Genomic DNA, 15,062 nt, shown 5'->3' with positions numbered 1-15,062 from the left:
AAAGACGTTTTATGAACTGTGAATCACGCAAAGCTTCTCTAGTGGAGTTCCAGAATGAAAATATAGAGGTGAAATGAAGCGTAATATAGGACCTATAGGCAATACGCGAGAGCTTTTTTTTTTTTTCACTGCATGTAAACATTATGATTAATTGTGTCACTGCGCGTTGCCAGATCAGTGATTAATACAGTGTATACATTCAGTGTCAGTAGAGAGGAACAGCAGTTACACTGTGCACCTGGCAGAGAGGGAAATGAGCGTAGAGATGGAATAACAGATATACTGGCCGTAACAGACACTGGCTGAGGATGTAGAGCTCATTAGAAACGTCTGACTGCATGTTGTTTTTTTTTGAGAGCCTGCACCTAACACAAAGTGAGAGGACATGATAGATTGTACGCCCGAACAACAAACCCACCTCAAAAACGGCTGTCAGCCGGTTTGGTCATGAACTCTTTTGCCGAGGGTGCAAACACGATCTTCTCAACAAGCTGTCATTAAAGGTCTGTGACTTTCCTGTGACTGTGTGTTTGCCAGACTATGCGATAATGTTTTCCTACCGTACTGACTGTACAGTAAGTTTCCTTAATAACCTACATTAGCATTCAGCCTTTACTGATTAGCTGAGCCAGCCTCAGGCAATGGCAATCAGAAGCCTTTTGGATGTCGCGGAAGATAAAACATTCGGGGGAGCTGGGGGCAGTCCTGAACCTTTACGCAAAAGGATCGAATATCACAAATGCTCTGAGTGGCTAAATAGCACAATGCAACTTCAACATTCCTTTTTTTTTTTTTTTTTTTTCCTCCTCCTGGCTGTAAATCCCACAGTTACACACCGCGGCTCTTCCAGCAGGCTCTCTTCTTCATCTTAACTACATAAATGAAGTCGAAGTGAGGAAACACTGCCCTATGGAGTGGGATGACAATGGCGAAACTGTTTTCAGTTCGGATGCTGGTGGAAGACTTTGAGCTATGCTTTCAACCGCGGGAGGGAGCCTGGTGCAAAGTACTTAGGCATAGCAGTTTGATTTCCCAAATGTTCATGATTAAACGTTTTCTATTTGAATAGCCAGCAGGGAACTCCTCGGCTTGTGTTTTTGTAGTGACTATTGTGTTTGTGGAGCCAAATATTGGAAACTTTGATACCGAATCCCCTGGCGTATGTTAACTTTGGCAGCGGCCAAAGGATTCTGGGGATGCTTTTCCTGCGCATTTCTGCGCCTCCACTGTCCACCACCCACCATCTTTTCAGGTCGTGGAGTTCCCTGTAGCCACTGCTCACTGAGCTGAAGCACAGGGAAGACATTGTGATGCACCTCGGGGTGAAAACTTATCTCAAATGTCGAAGAGGTTTTTAGAGAAAACACTTCAATGTAGGAGCTTTTTTGGAGAGGCCTATGTTCCCTTGATGAACTCTGCTTCATCCTCTCTCATACAGCACTGTCTCTCGGGCTACAGGAAGCCTTCAGCCACCCCCAGAATGTGTCCTCCCCTTACAGCATGTATGGTGCATGAACCTCTCACCCTGCGATTTCTCCCTCCTGCCTAGGGATCAGTAAATGTTCAGACTACTGTGGAAAAGAGGACCAGGGCAAGGCTCCTTTGGCCGGTCTCAGCGCAGCACAGGATGAGTCCCGGTTGGACGGGAATGTGAGCTGAGGGCCGCACAGGAGGAAAGGCAGAGTCAGCAAACAAACGGTAGAGCAAATAAGCCACACATACTGTTTGTTATTAAGTTCTCTTTTCAAGCGTGCACGTACTTACACAGTAATACTGATACCAGATAATCCAGTACCGTAGTGGCCTTCTTTTCAGAGATCTCTCATTTGGGGCTGGTCATCTTTTTTTTTTTTTTTTAATAAATGCATGGCAGGACTATGACCTCCATTGGCCCCCGGGAGTTTGTTGTGTGTTCTGTGGCCTCACTCAGTTAACGTTTCCCACTGACTATTATCCTGTTTAAAGCGAGTTTCCCTTTTTTCTCTTCACAACCTATGAACAGCGAGGAAATAGAAGGGGTCTGACGGGGTCTCGGAGCTCCTGATTAACACAGAGAACCCACTGAAAGACATCATACAATCATCGTAAAATTAAGTGAAGTATTTTCTATGTTGTCAAATGTGTTTTTCGTGTTTGAAGACTTAAAGGTGAGGAGCAACACAGCCCATATCTGAAAAACCTCGCTGATGTCTTTTGCCCTTATTTTTTGAAGGGGAAGAAAAGTTCTTAAACAATTCTTAAAACTTGAAACAAAATAGTAAAACACAGGGTTTGGAGATCTGTTGCTATTCTACGAATGATTTCAATGTCAAAAAATGAATGAAGCTGTGCCGACGAGTTAGTCTGAACAGGATGTGCCACTGCATTTTTATTCATTTATCTATGATTTAAAAAAAACAACAACATTTATTTAGCTCCTGGAATGACGTGTCTATCTGCAAAAATGTTTGAGTAGAAGCTCATGCTCTTGTTTACTGAGTTTCATTTCATTAAAGCCAGCAAAATTGTAGGAATATCATGTTTTAAATGTTACTGCAGCGCCCCCTGAATGTAGAATTGGATGATGTGTACGCGCAACCTTCCCAAATTTGGATGTAATCCAGGTTAGCATTGAAGAGTTATGGCCCGTTAAGTGCATCAGGCCATGCCTTCAGAAGTAGAAGTAGCAGTAGCAGTAGTAATAGCAGTAGTTGAAAGTGTAGTTACTCAGTTAGACCGCAAGAGGGAGTATCGTCCAGAGAGAGTGCCAGCGGTAGCATCTGTATCTTTTTGCTATCTGGCTTCACTAAGCCTAACTACCGCGATCTCGCCAAGTGGTCACATAACGGGGGTTATCAACTCGGTAAGTCTAGCCATGAGCGCATTCACATAAAAGGGGCGGTGTTTGCAGCGTTTGACCAATCACAAACATGGACACGTCTACTGGCAGCAGAGTGGCATATTTTACAAACGAAGAGCAAACCATAATATTAGATATGTATACTATCACTGCCCCATCATTAGGGCACGAGGAGATCTGACTGTATGGGACATAGTCAGCCTGCTGCTTTTCATGGTTGTTAATGAAATTTTCGGCCTAGCGAGAGAGAGAGAGAGAGAGTATCTGGGGAGGTCCTGGCTCTTGCCCACATTAAATAAATAATAATAATAATAATAATAATAAATATTCATTTCAAAAAGAAAGGTAAAATGCTCGTACTATACCTCCAAAAGGAAAGGCTACACGTCCTTTCACTTCAAAGTCCTGCGGGTGAAAGAAGCGGAAGTTCTGGATAAACTCCAATTAAAAAGCCTGCAAGCTTTTAACAAGTCCTGTTTTATTCTACTGGATAAAATACCTGAACCTGCTGCCTCTGTGATAAGAGCTCACCTGTTGCGGCAGCTGAAGCCTGGTTTAAGAGTCAGACGTGCGCAATTATTTCATTGCCAGTATCTTGATTTTCAATAAATAAACCTTTCAAAGAAAGATTATTGTCTTACAGAAATTTTATAGAACCTTTTTGGACAGATGGTTCTTTGGTAGAGGATATAGAACCTTGATGTTTTACCCTGATGAACCCTGTATTTCTGAAAGTGTACATGGGGGCCTGTGATGTGAGCATGGCTGAGTGGTGTATGGCTCCCTCAAGTGGTAGAACTGTGCTGTGAGCATCAGAATGAATGAATCCAGAAGAAGCCAAGTGGTCACATAACGGGGGTTATCAACTCGGTAAGTCTAGCCGTGAGCGCATTCACATAAAAGGGGCGGTGTTTGCAGCACTTGACCAATCACAAACATGGACACGTCTACTGGCAGCAGAGTGGCATATTTTACAAACGAAGAGCAAACCATAATATTAGATATGTATACTACCACTGCCCCATCATTAGTGCACGAGGAGATCTGACTGTAATTACATGTGTGTGTTCTTTTATAATTGACGTGTTACTTAGGTGTATTTCTATGGTGTATTTCTCATTGCTGACAGGACCTGCTTTGAGACATGGCACAACTAACTTTTTTGGATAAAAATGGATGGAAACACAGTAGAAAAAAATGGAAATAGTTTTTGATGTGTGTTAGTGAGAAAGTTTGTTTCTTTTCCCCCCTGATTCCCAAGACTTGAAACACACCTCAAGCAGAGCCTGTGGCTCATCCATTTCTCCACTTGTGATGGCGACTGCGTCCACGTCTATGGATGCTTTCACAGCAAGGAGGGGATCCCTGCGTCATGGAAAAATGATGGTTGGGAATGAGCTAGTTGGTTGCTACTGAAAAGAAACATATGTATTCAACACATACCTCATTTAAAAGGTAAAGGATTTTGAAGCTGTCCTTGAATAGGGCAGGCAGAATCAGTATCCCTGCCCTCCTTTGCAGGTCTGAAATTTCAGAAGAAATAAATGATCTCTGCATAAAACCATGTCGTTTTATGAATGTGAGAGTGCTGCGTTCATGATCCACCGTAAATGCGTCCTGCCGACTGGGAAGAGCAGTTTATGTCAATGAATGGCAAGTACACAAATGGTACTTTTCTGGGGGCTCTGAGACAGCAGAAACCAGCTGTTTACCTAAATGAATCAATTGATCTATTAACTAACTATAAATCATAATGCTGCTGTATGTATCGGTCCATTAAATGCTTCTATGACATTATGAACTAAAACAACAGAATATAACTCCATTTGTTTTTAGTCATGTCTATTTTTGCCCTTGCCCACGTTAAATAAATAATAATAGTAAATATTAATTTCAAAAAGAAAGGTAAAATGCTCGTACTATACCTCCAAAAGGAAAGGCTACACGTCCTTTCACTTCAAAGTCCTGCGGGTGAAAGCAGCGGAAGTTCTGGATAAACTCCAATTAAAAAGCCTGCAAGCTTTTAACAAGTCCTGTTTTATTCTACTGGATAAAATACCTGAACCTGCTGCCTCTGTGATAAGAGCTCACCTGTTGCGGCAGCTGAAGCCTGGTTTAAGAGTCAGACGTGCGCAATTATTTAATTGCCAGTATCTTGATTTTCAATAAATAAACCTTTCAAAGAAAGGTTTTTGTCTTGCAGAAATTTTATAGAACCTTTTTGGACAGATGGTTCTTTGGTAGAGGATATAGAACCTTAGACTTTGATGTTTTACCCTGATGAACCCTGTATTTCTGAAAGTGTACATGGGGGCCTGTGATGTGAGCATGGCTGAGTGGTGTATGGCTCCCTCAAGTGGTATAACTGTGCTGTGAGCATCAGAATGAATGAATCCAGAAGAAAGCAATTGTCCCATACTGGTGTCTCTTATTTCTCAATGTATTTGTATATCATGTACCACTATTTACTGCCAGCAAAAATTTTCATTTTCTGTATCACACAATGACTTCGTTTATCATTTATTATGATGTGTGGTGTCACCCTACAAAAAGTGTGAGATGACAAAGTTAGACTCAACAACAATTCCATTTGAGGGTTGTTGTAATATATATTCCTGACCCCTGTGAATTCCCCAAATGTGGGAATCTTGACTGCATAATTTCTGGTAGTGTAGGACTGTGTTCGCGCTCTCCCCTTTTTGTTATGTTGCAAAAGAACAAAACAAATGCACCCTTGGCTACGATGGACTGGCCCATAAGGCCGATATCCGATATCCGATATCCAATATCCAGTGTTAGCTTGTAATAGCCTCCTGAGAACCAAGGGAAAAAAGTGTCTTACAATTTCTGTTTTAGTGTGATTTCCTATCTATTTGGGCCTAAAAAAACACCTTACAATTTTAATTTTTTTAAATATATTTTTTATTTTAATAATAATCTTAACATGATCATAAAATGTAATACATTAGCCTGAAACTAAATAAAACATACAAGTTAGTCGTGGCCCACAGAGCACGACGACTTTGCTGCTCCCTCTCTGCCTCTGACTCTCATCAGATTCTCCTGCATCTTCTTCCTCTCCTTCTTCATCATCATCTTCACCTATCACAGGCTGATACTCATCCTCCTCATCCTTTTCCTCATCTGAAAGCTCCAAATCTGAATCTCCCTCTACTATCCGGTACAGAATCCTCTCTGCTTCACTTCTTTCTCTTACAACAATGTGCAGTCATTAAGTACATTAAAATGGTCCTGGTGTCCACTACAGTTGACATTCATTAAATGCCTGTTATTTCAAAACAGAAATAATGAAACTGTTTTCAGATGTAAAAATATTGTTCTTAACATGTTTATGAACAAGAATATATATAATTATCATGGTAAAAATAGCAATAGATAAAGAATATTTGACTTGCCTCTCCTCTTTCCATAAAATGTGGTTGTTGGTATGGCAGCCATCTTGATAGAGGAAAAAAGTAAAGTTCCCAGCATGCAAACCCATCACATGACACATCACTGGAAAGCCCAGGATGTCCCCTACAGAATACTATAGGACTTGGAAGGGTAACTCCAAATACTTAAGAAAGATACAGGTGAACAAAATGTCCATTATAAAGGACATAAATGAATGGGCCGGGTCTCAGGAGGATAGTGGTATTGTTTATTTTGAGACCATTGATTACTTTCATAGTATGTCCACAAAGCGGCAGTGTTGCTGTGCAGCAGTGTCTGGCATGCATCGTGAAGCTGCGTGTTGACTAATGCAATGTACCTGCGATCCCGTTGGCAGCGAGAAGTGGGTGTGGCCTTTTAGATAGGACAAAATGAATTGCATGTTCTCTTCTGTGAGAATGTTCTTTGTTAACCATAGTACACTCACTAAAAAGGAGGGGCTTGTAATAATTAAGGCAATCACACGCAACATCAACATTTCATTGTTTTGAAATGACTGTACACTCAGTACAGTAATTTACTAAGTTTGACAAATGCACCCCATGTGCTGTGACTCTTGGACCAGATCCAGGTTTAACTCGCAGCTGTCTTCAGCATCCTTTCGCAGAGGCAATTTCATAGTCTATGAAGTTCTGCTGAGACGTGATTATTACTGGTTGAAAACTCAACCCAATACCCCGCCTGGATGACTTGAAATACAGTCAGCTGTGGCAATTTTTGTTAGTTTCTGAAGAGACTTTACAATTTGTATCAATAGTAAAGCCTAAATCAATGAATAGTAGCTGGCTACTTCTTGTACCTTGTTATGTGGAAAAGTAAACAAAAATCAAATGTGTTGTTGTCTGCGCTGGATTTGCGCTGGAGGCCAATATCCACCTTCTGCGTCAGCTTGTGATAGTGGCAATGTCCATTTTGAGACCGTTGGGTACTTTTGTATTATGTCCACAAAGTGGCAGTGTTGCTGGCGATCAGGCGGGATACAAACCCATCGCAGGAATGCTGTCCGTTTTGATCTTCAAGATGAGCTTCAGATGGACCGTCTGCAATTCAGCAGGCATGTCTTGCAGAAAGAATTGGGGTTTGCAACAAACCAGCTAGAATATATTTTTGCTTACCCAGGGAAGAAGATCTTTGAAGTTATCTTTACCACCAATCAGCACTTTGAAAACTGCCTGGAAAGGTTTGAAAAAAAGAAAAGATCTGCACCAAGCTTCAACAAGATCACCATGATACCTCTTGCAGAAAGGGATCTCAGGACTGTTCATGTCATGATTTTCTCAGAAAAAGTCAGAAATCAAGATGTATGGACCTGGATGGCAAGGTACTGTGAAGTTCTCACTGCAACTGAAGTAATAGACATTGATGGAATAAAAACAGGCACCAGGCGATTCCAAGTGCGCCTAAGAAGAAAGGAAGGACAGTTGCAACATATCCCAAACTCCATACAGCTGGGAGCCTTTAGGGGTTCGGTTTACTACTACGGGCAGCCAAAAGAATGCAGGAAATGTGACAGCTTGGACCACCTTGCAGCCACCTGTAGTCAGCACATATGCAGGAACTGCAAAGCAACTGATCATACAACAGCACAGTGTCCAACCCCTGTCAAGTGCAATCTCTGTTCCTCTACCAGCCATCGCTTTAAAGACTGCCCACAATCCTACTCCAACCGAGTGAAGCTATCCTCTACCCAAATTATGGCAACCCCAATGGAGGGACAAGCAACGGAACAACCTGATCTTCAGACGGCATCCTCTTCAGACATTAACACAGCTCTTCTGTCAACACATACAGCCCCCCAGCAGCACCCCAGGGAAGAACCCATAATGGACCAGGAGGAAGTGGCATCAGATGTTGAGACCATCTTGGACTGGAGTGCGGAACCAGCAGATGAAGTCATCGATATGCCCTATACCCCCTCCACTATGGCCGCCTATTCTATCCCGCAAGCAGTCTCGGAAGTAGAGCCTACGGTCAGAAAGGACATGGCTCCAATATCTCTTCAGGGAGAACATGTTGGAGACTCTGATGGCAGGCCTTCCCTCACCTCTTGCCCAAGGTAAAGAAGAGCCCAAGGTGGACCTCCTGGATAAAGAACAGGCGAAGGCCCCTTCATCAACGCTCATCGAGACCAATCTGGGCCAAGACTCGCATGGTTCACCATCAAGGAAACGACATCAGGAATCACCCCTTTCAGGTGAATCTTCCCCTACATTTACATCTGTTCTGTCCTGAGAAACCTGGCCCATTGCATCCCCCACATCCAGCCCCTTCCTTGAGCTTAATGATGTAGTTGCCTTCTCTTCTGCTACATCAATCAAACACACACATCCAATTAAAGATAAGACTATTAAGTCAAAGAAGAAGAAGCCAAAGAAGATGTCCCAGTTTTGACTCTAAGACACTCCTTTGACCCAAATGGCCCCTCTCTCTGTTGCCTCTTTAAACACAAGAGGCCTAAATGACCCTGTGAAATGTCTGTCAGCTTTTACATTTCTACGTTCAGAGAATAATGACATCTTCCTGCTTCAGGAATGTAACATAAGATACAGGGAAAACTACAAGGTCTTTGAGGACAGATGGAGCCATGGTCAATCAGTATGGTCAGGAGATAATAAAAATCGAACATCAGGGGTCGCAATCTTGTTTAAGGGGCAGGATTTCCACATACAAAGTGTAAGACGCATAATAGACGGTAGACTCCTCTGTGTAGATGTTAGGTGGCATAATGTCAACTTAAGAATAAACAATGTTTATTGCTCCGCTGAGCTCAGAGAACGTATAACGATATTCTGAAAGCAATCCAGCTCCTCCTTGTATGTGGAAGGGAAATCATCTTGGGCGGAGATTTTAACTGTGTGGTGGATAAAAAAGATTAATGACAACCTTGGTAAAGCTGGATTCCAGCTCAGAAGCACTTAAAAACTTAATACAAGATTTCAAACTAACAGATACTTACCGTACAATAAACCCAAACATACCTGGGTATACTTGGTCAAATGGTAGAACACACTCCAGAATAGACTTTATACTGACATCCAAGGGACTGCTGGTATCCAACGCATCAGTTAAACCCATCTTCTTCTCTGATCATGCAAAAGTTGAGTGCTCCCTTGACTTTAAAGATAAAGAAAAAAGAGGTAGAGGCCTCTGGAAGTTAAATATATCCCTCCTGGAAGACAATTATGTGGTGGGAAGGTTCAAGGAAAAGATTAACCAATGGTCATCTATTCAGGCTGCTTTCAATTCCGTGGGAGAATGGTGGGAAGAAATCAAAGTCCAAACAAGGAGCTTCTTCATTGCGGAGGGTAAAAGAGCAGCTAAGAAAAAATGATATAAGCTTAAAAATCAGCAGGCAAAGCTACAGCGTCTGTATACAATGGCTCATGAAGGTTTTGATGTTGAAGAAGACATTGCAAAACTCAAGAGGGAGATGTTACGACTCGCTGCAGCAGCAAGCCGTGGGCTACTAACACGAAGTCGAGTACTTCAAATGGAAAATAATGAAAAATGTTCAAGGTATTTTTTCAGAAAATTAGCACGACCTAGAAACATCATGTATTCACTTAAAGATAAAAATGGGACCAAAGAGACAAAAATTGAAGAAATACTTACCAGTGTACACACCTTTTACTCAGACCTCTACAGAAGTGAGGACGTAGACCAAGCGGCCTTGGCGAATCTCTTATCCAAAGATAAAAATAATGCCAATGACTATAACGGTGAGCTTGAGGGTGATTTATCTTTAGATGAATTGACCAGAGCTGTTGAAAGCTTGCAGAATAACAAAACCCCGGGGGCAGATGGCTTGCCAAAAGAATTCTACATGACCTTTTGGTCTGAATTAAAAGTCCATCTTTTAAAAATGTACATATATATGAGAGCCTCCTTGTGGGTAGTTTACCATCGTCCCTAAGAGAAGAAACAATTTCTCTATTGTTTAAAAAAGGTGACAAAAAAGACATAGAGAACTGGCGTCCACTTACATTACTTGGTGAGGACAGAAAGATTTTGGCAAAAGTATTATTTTTTCGAATGCAGGGAATGGTAGACAACATAGTAGAAGTCCATCAGACATGTGCAATACCCGGAAGATCCATCAGAGACAGCCTCGCCCTAGTCAGAGACTCCTACCTGTATGCTATGGACCGTAGGCTACCAATGTGCATCTCTGGTCTTGACTTAGAAAAAGCCTTTGATAGGATAAACCATGATTATTTAAAAGAAGTTTTGGTTCATTTTGGGTTTGGCTCAAAGGTGAGAGCCTGGGTTAATCTATTGTATACAGACTGCTGGAGTAAAGTTATCCTAAATGGTCATATTACAGAACCCTTTATGGTTTCATCAGGGGTCAGGCAAGGTTCCCCATTATCTGTAATTTTGTTTGTTTTGGCTATGGAACCACTGGCTTATGGAATAAGACAGGACCATTCTATTCATGGCCTCCTTGTCCCAGGTAGCAGTGGGAAAGAAGCAAAGGTATCCTTGTACATGGATGATATTACAATCATATGTTCAGACAATAGGTCACTTTTTGGTGCTCTTGGGTGGTGCGAGCAGTTTTCCCTTGCATCAGGAGCCAAATTAAATAGACCCAAGAGTGAGATTCTGTACCTTAACTGAAAAGAGCATAAAGCCGATCTGGGGATAGTAGTAAAAGAAGAAAGAGTGAAAATTTTAGGAATTGAGATAGGAAGGGGCATGGAAAATGTAAATTGGGAAGCAAGACTTCCATCAATCAAAGGAAAGCTTCTAAGGTGGGAAGATAGGGACCTTACATTCACAGGCAAAATTCTAGTTATTAAGGCAGAAGTCTTGGCCTCAATCACCCATCTGGCCGCCACTCTGCCAGTACCAAGATTATTTCAAACATGTCTGAAAAGATCCATATTCCAATTCATTTGGGGTTCAAAGCAGAGTATGTTAAAAGAAAGATTATGTACAAATCCTTAGATGAAGGTGGGAAGGCAGTTCCAGAGTTGGGGGTTAAACTAGAAGCTTTATTCTTAACACCAATTTTGAATGCTGTTTTAAATAAAGAAAACACCAGCCTCTGGACAAACTTTGCAAAGTTTTGGGTGGGCCAAAAGATCCTTACTGGAATGGGTAGAAGACCTCCTCTAGATACCCCCCATGCAGAGACAAGACCAACGTTGTATGACAAAGCCATGACACTATTTAAGTTAGCCAACCTAGAAAAGCCTTGTACAGGCTATGTGAACAGGGCTATTGTTGAAAATAGTCTTTCACCTCAGACCTCAGGCCTAGTACCAGTCGGAACCTTATCAGAAAGCCAGTGCATTAGAATATGGAAAAATGTTAACCTGCCATTCCTTTTTAATGCACATAAGGATTTGGCTTGGAAAGCAGTCCATAATTGCTTCCCAACAAAGACTTCCCTGAAAAAGAGGCAATGCTCTCACAGTGACAAATGTCCCAGAGTGAACTGTCACAGTGATGAAAATGTAAGCCACCTTTTTTGGTGATGCCCCAGTTCACAAAGAGTATGGAAAATTCTATGGCCGTGGTTAGCAGATCTGGGTGAACCACCTTCTTGACCATGGTGTCTCCCCTGCCAGGTAAGTATGAATTGGAACTGTAACAGTCTTTTCTTCCACAAACAAAGGACATTCTCACAGAGCAGAGCACGCAATTCATTTTGTGCTATCTAAAAGGCCACACCCACTTCTCGCTGCCAACGGGACTTCATCTGCTGGTTCCGCACTCCAGTCCACGATGGTCTCAACATCTGATGCCACTTCCTCCTGGTCCATTATGGGTTCTTCCCTGGGGTGCTGCTGGGGGGCTGTATGTGTTGACAGAAGAGCTGTGTTAATGTCTGAAGAGGATGCCGTCTGAAGATCAGGTTGTTCCGTTGCTTGTGCCTCCATTGGGGTTGCGATAATTTGGGTAGAGGATAGCTTCACTCGGTTGGAGTAGGATTGTAGGCAGTCTTTAAAGCGATGGCTGGTAGAGGAACAGAGATTGCACTTGACAGGGGTTGGACACTGTGCTGTTGTATGATCAGTTGCTTTGCAGTTCCTGCATATGTCCTGACTACAGGTGGCTGCAAGGTGGTCCAAACTGCCACATTTCCTGCATTGTTTTGACTGCCCGTAGTAGTAAACAGAACCCCTAAAGGCTCCCAGCTGTATGGAGTTTGGGATATGTTGCAATTGTCCTTCCTTTCTTGTTAGGCGCACTTGGAATCGCCTGGTGCCTGTTTTTATTCCATCAATGTCCATTACTTCAGTTGCAGTGAGAACTTCACAGTACCTTGCCATCCAGGTCCATACACCATGATTTCTGACTTTTTCTGAGAAAATCATGACATGAACAGTCCAGAGATCCCTTTCTGCAAGAGGCATCATGGTGATCTTGTTGAAGCTTGGTGCAGATCTTTTCTTTTTTTCAAACCTTTTCCAGGCAGTTTTCAAAGTGCTGATTGGTGGTAAAGACAACTTCAAAGATCTTCTTCCCCGGGTAAGCAAAAATATATTCTAGCTGGTTTGTTGCAAAGCCCAATTCTTTCTGCAAGACATGCCTGCTGAATTGCAGACGGTCCATCTGAAGCTCATCTTGAAGATCAAAACTGACAGCGTTCCTGCAATGGGTTTGTATCCCGCCTGAAGCCATTATGCACACATAAGCATTTCGCTACAAAGCACTTTGTTGCGCCCCTTACACCGCACGACTGCAACAAAATCCTGGGTGAACCACCTTCTTGATCATGGTGTCTCCCCTGCCAGGTAAGTATGAATTGGAACTGTAACAGACAGGGTGCTCAGTCCCACACTCTGGACCCTGGCTGACGGTGCCTACAACGCATAATCCCACAGTTCAGTGCCTTTGTGACTCTGAGCAGCCCAGCAACTGCACAAACGCCTGAGACCTAAGCACGCTAGCAATGGAAGAATGTCTAGAGCACATTTCTTCCACAAACAAAGGACATTCTCACAGAGGAGAGCACGCAATTCATTTTGTCCTATCTAAAAGGCCACACCCACTGCCAACGGGATCGCAGGTACATTGCATTAGTCAACACACAGCTTCACGGTGTATGCCAAACACTGCTGCACAGCAACACTGCCACTTTGTGGACATAATGCAAAAGTACCCAACGGTCTCAAAATGGACATTGCCACTATCACAAGCTAACGCAGAAGGTGGATATTGGCCTACAGCGCAGACAACAACACATTTGATTTTTCTTTACTTTTCCACATAACAAGGTACAAGAAGTAGCCAACTAGTATTCATTGAATATGGCTTTACTATTGATACAAATTGTAAAGTCTCTTCAGAGACTAACAAAAATTGCCACAGCTGACTGTATTTCAAGTCATCCAGGCGGGGTACTGGGTTAAGTTTTCAACCAGCAATAATCACGTCTCAGCAGAACTTCATAGACTATGAAATTGCCTCTGCGCAAGAATACGTAAGGAAGCTGCGAGTTAAACCTGGATCTTGTCCATGAGTCACAGCACACGTGGTGCATCTGCCAATCTTTACTGAGTGTACAATCATTTCAAAACAATGAAATGTTTATGTTGCGTGTGATTGGCTTATTGATTACAAGCCCCTCCTTTTTAGTGAGTGTACTATTGTTAACAAAGAACATTCTCACAGAGGAGAACATGCAATTCATTTTGTCCAATCTAAAAGGCTACACCCACTTCTCGTGCCAACCGGATCGCAGGTACATTGCATTAGTCAACACGCAGCTTCATGGTGTATACCAGACACTGCTGCACAGCAACACTGCCGCTTTGTGGACATATTACAAGATTACACAATGGTGTCAAAATGAACATTGCCACTATCACAGCCTGAAGCAGGAGGTGGATATTTACTATCGGCCACTTACGCAGCAGTAAAGTACACATTTGTTTGTGGATTCTTTTTCTTCAACATATCCATCAGGGGAGAGCGCGAACGCAGTCCCCCACTACCAGAAATTATGCAGTCGAGATTCCCACATTTGGGGAATTCGCAGGGGTCAGCACAACCGGAGTGCAATGGCCGAGCCTCGCCCTGGGTGAACCACCTTCTTGATCATGGTGTCTCCCCTGCCAGGTAAGTATGAATTGGAACTGTAACAGACAGGGTGCTCAGTCCCACACTCTGGACCCTGGCTGACGGTGCCTACAACGCATAATCCCACAGTTCAGTGCCTTTGTGACTCTGAGCAGCCCAGCAACTGCACAAACGCCTGAGACCTAAGCACGCTAGCAATGGAAGAATGTCTAGAGCACATTTCTTCCACAAACAAAGGACATTCTCACAGAGGAGAGCGCGCAATTCATTTTGTCCTATCTAAAAGGCCACACCCACTGCCAACGGGATCGCAGGTACATTGCATTAGTCAACACACAGCTTCACGGTGTATGCCAAACACTGCTGCACAGCAACACTGCCACTTTGTGGACATAATGCAAAAGTACCCAACGTTCTCAAAATGGACATTGCCACTATCACAAGCTGAGGCAGAAGGTGGATATTGGGTATCAGCCTCCTACGCATGTCCAACACAGGATCAAACATATTTGTTTGTGAGTTTTTTTTGCAACATATCCATCAGGGGAGAGCGCGAACGCAGTCCCCCACTACCAGAAATTATGCAGTCGAGATTCCCACATTTGGGGAATTCGCAGGGGTCAGCACAACCGGAGTGCAATGGCCGAGCCTCGCCCTGGGTGAACCACCTTCTTGATCATGGTGTCTCCCCAGCCAGGTAAGTATGAATTGGAACTGTAACAGACAGGGTGCTCAG

General features: G+C 42.9%; 4 non-coding genes across 4 annotated transcripts; 1 reads left to right on the top strand and 3 right to left on the bottom strand.

Moving 5' to 3' along the window:
* Window positions 1–6,887: 6,887 nt before the first annotated feature.
* Window positions 6,888–7,028, top strand: LOC139298447 (U4 spliceosomal RNA). Its single transcript, XR_011598714.1, has one exon. It is a non-coding gene; the product is annotated as a U4 spliceosomal RNA (small nuclear RNA).
* Window positions 7,029–13,584: 6,556 nt separating this feature from the next.
* Window positions 13,585–13,725, bottom strand: LOC139298442 (U4 spliceosomal RNA). The gene has a single exon (XR_011598709.1). It is a non-coding gene; the product is annotated as a U4 spliceosomal RNA (small nuclear RNA).
* Window positions 13,726–14,209: 484 nt separating this feature from the next.
* On the bottom strand, window positions 14,210–14,373 carry LOC139298229 (U1 spliceosomal RNA). Its single transcript, XR_011598517.1, has one exon. It is a non-coding gene; the product is annotated as a U1 spliceosomal RNA (small nuclear RNA).
* Window positions 14,374–14,867: 494 nt separating this feature from the next.
* LOC139298270 (U1 spliceosomal RNA) lies at window positions 14,868–15,031 on the bottom strand. The gene has a single exon (XR_011598555.1). It is a non-coding gene; the product is annotated as a U1 spliceosomal RNA (small nuclear RNA).
* Between the last annotated feature and the right edge of the window lie 31 nt (window positions 15,032–15,062).

The sequence above is a fragment of the Enoplosus armatus genome, chromosome 15, assembly GCF_043641665.1.
Source record: "Enoplosus armatus isolate fEnoArm2 chromosome 15, fEnoArm2.hap1, whole genome shotgun sequence".
Taxonomy (NCBI): domain Eukaryota; kingdom Metazoa; phylum Chordata; class Actinopteri; order Centrarchiformes; family Enoplosidae; genus Enoplosus; species Enoplosus armatus.
This window is presented reverse-complemented; position numbering and strand designations above follow the sequence as displayed.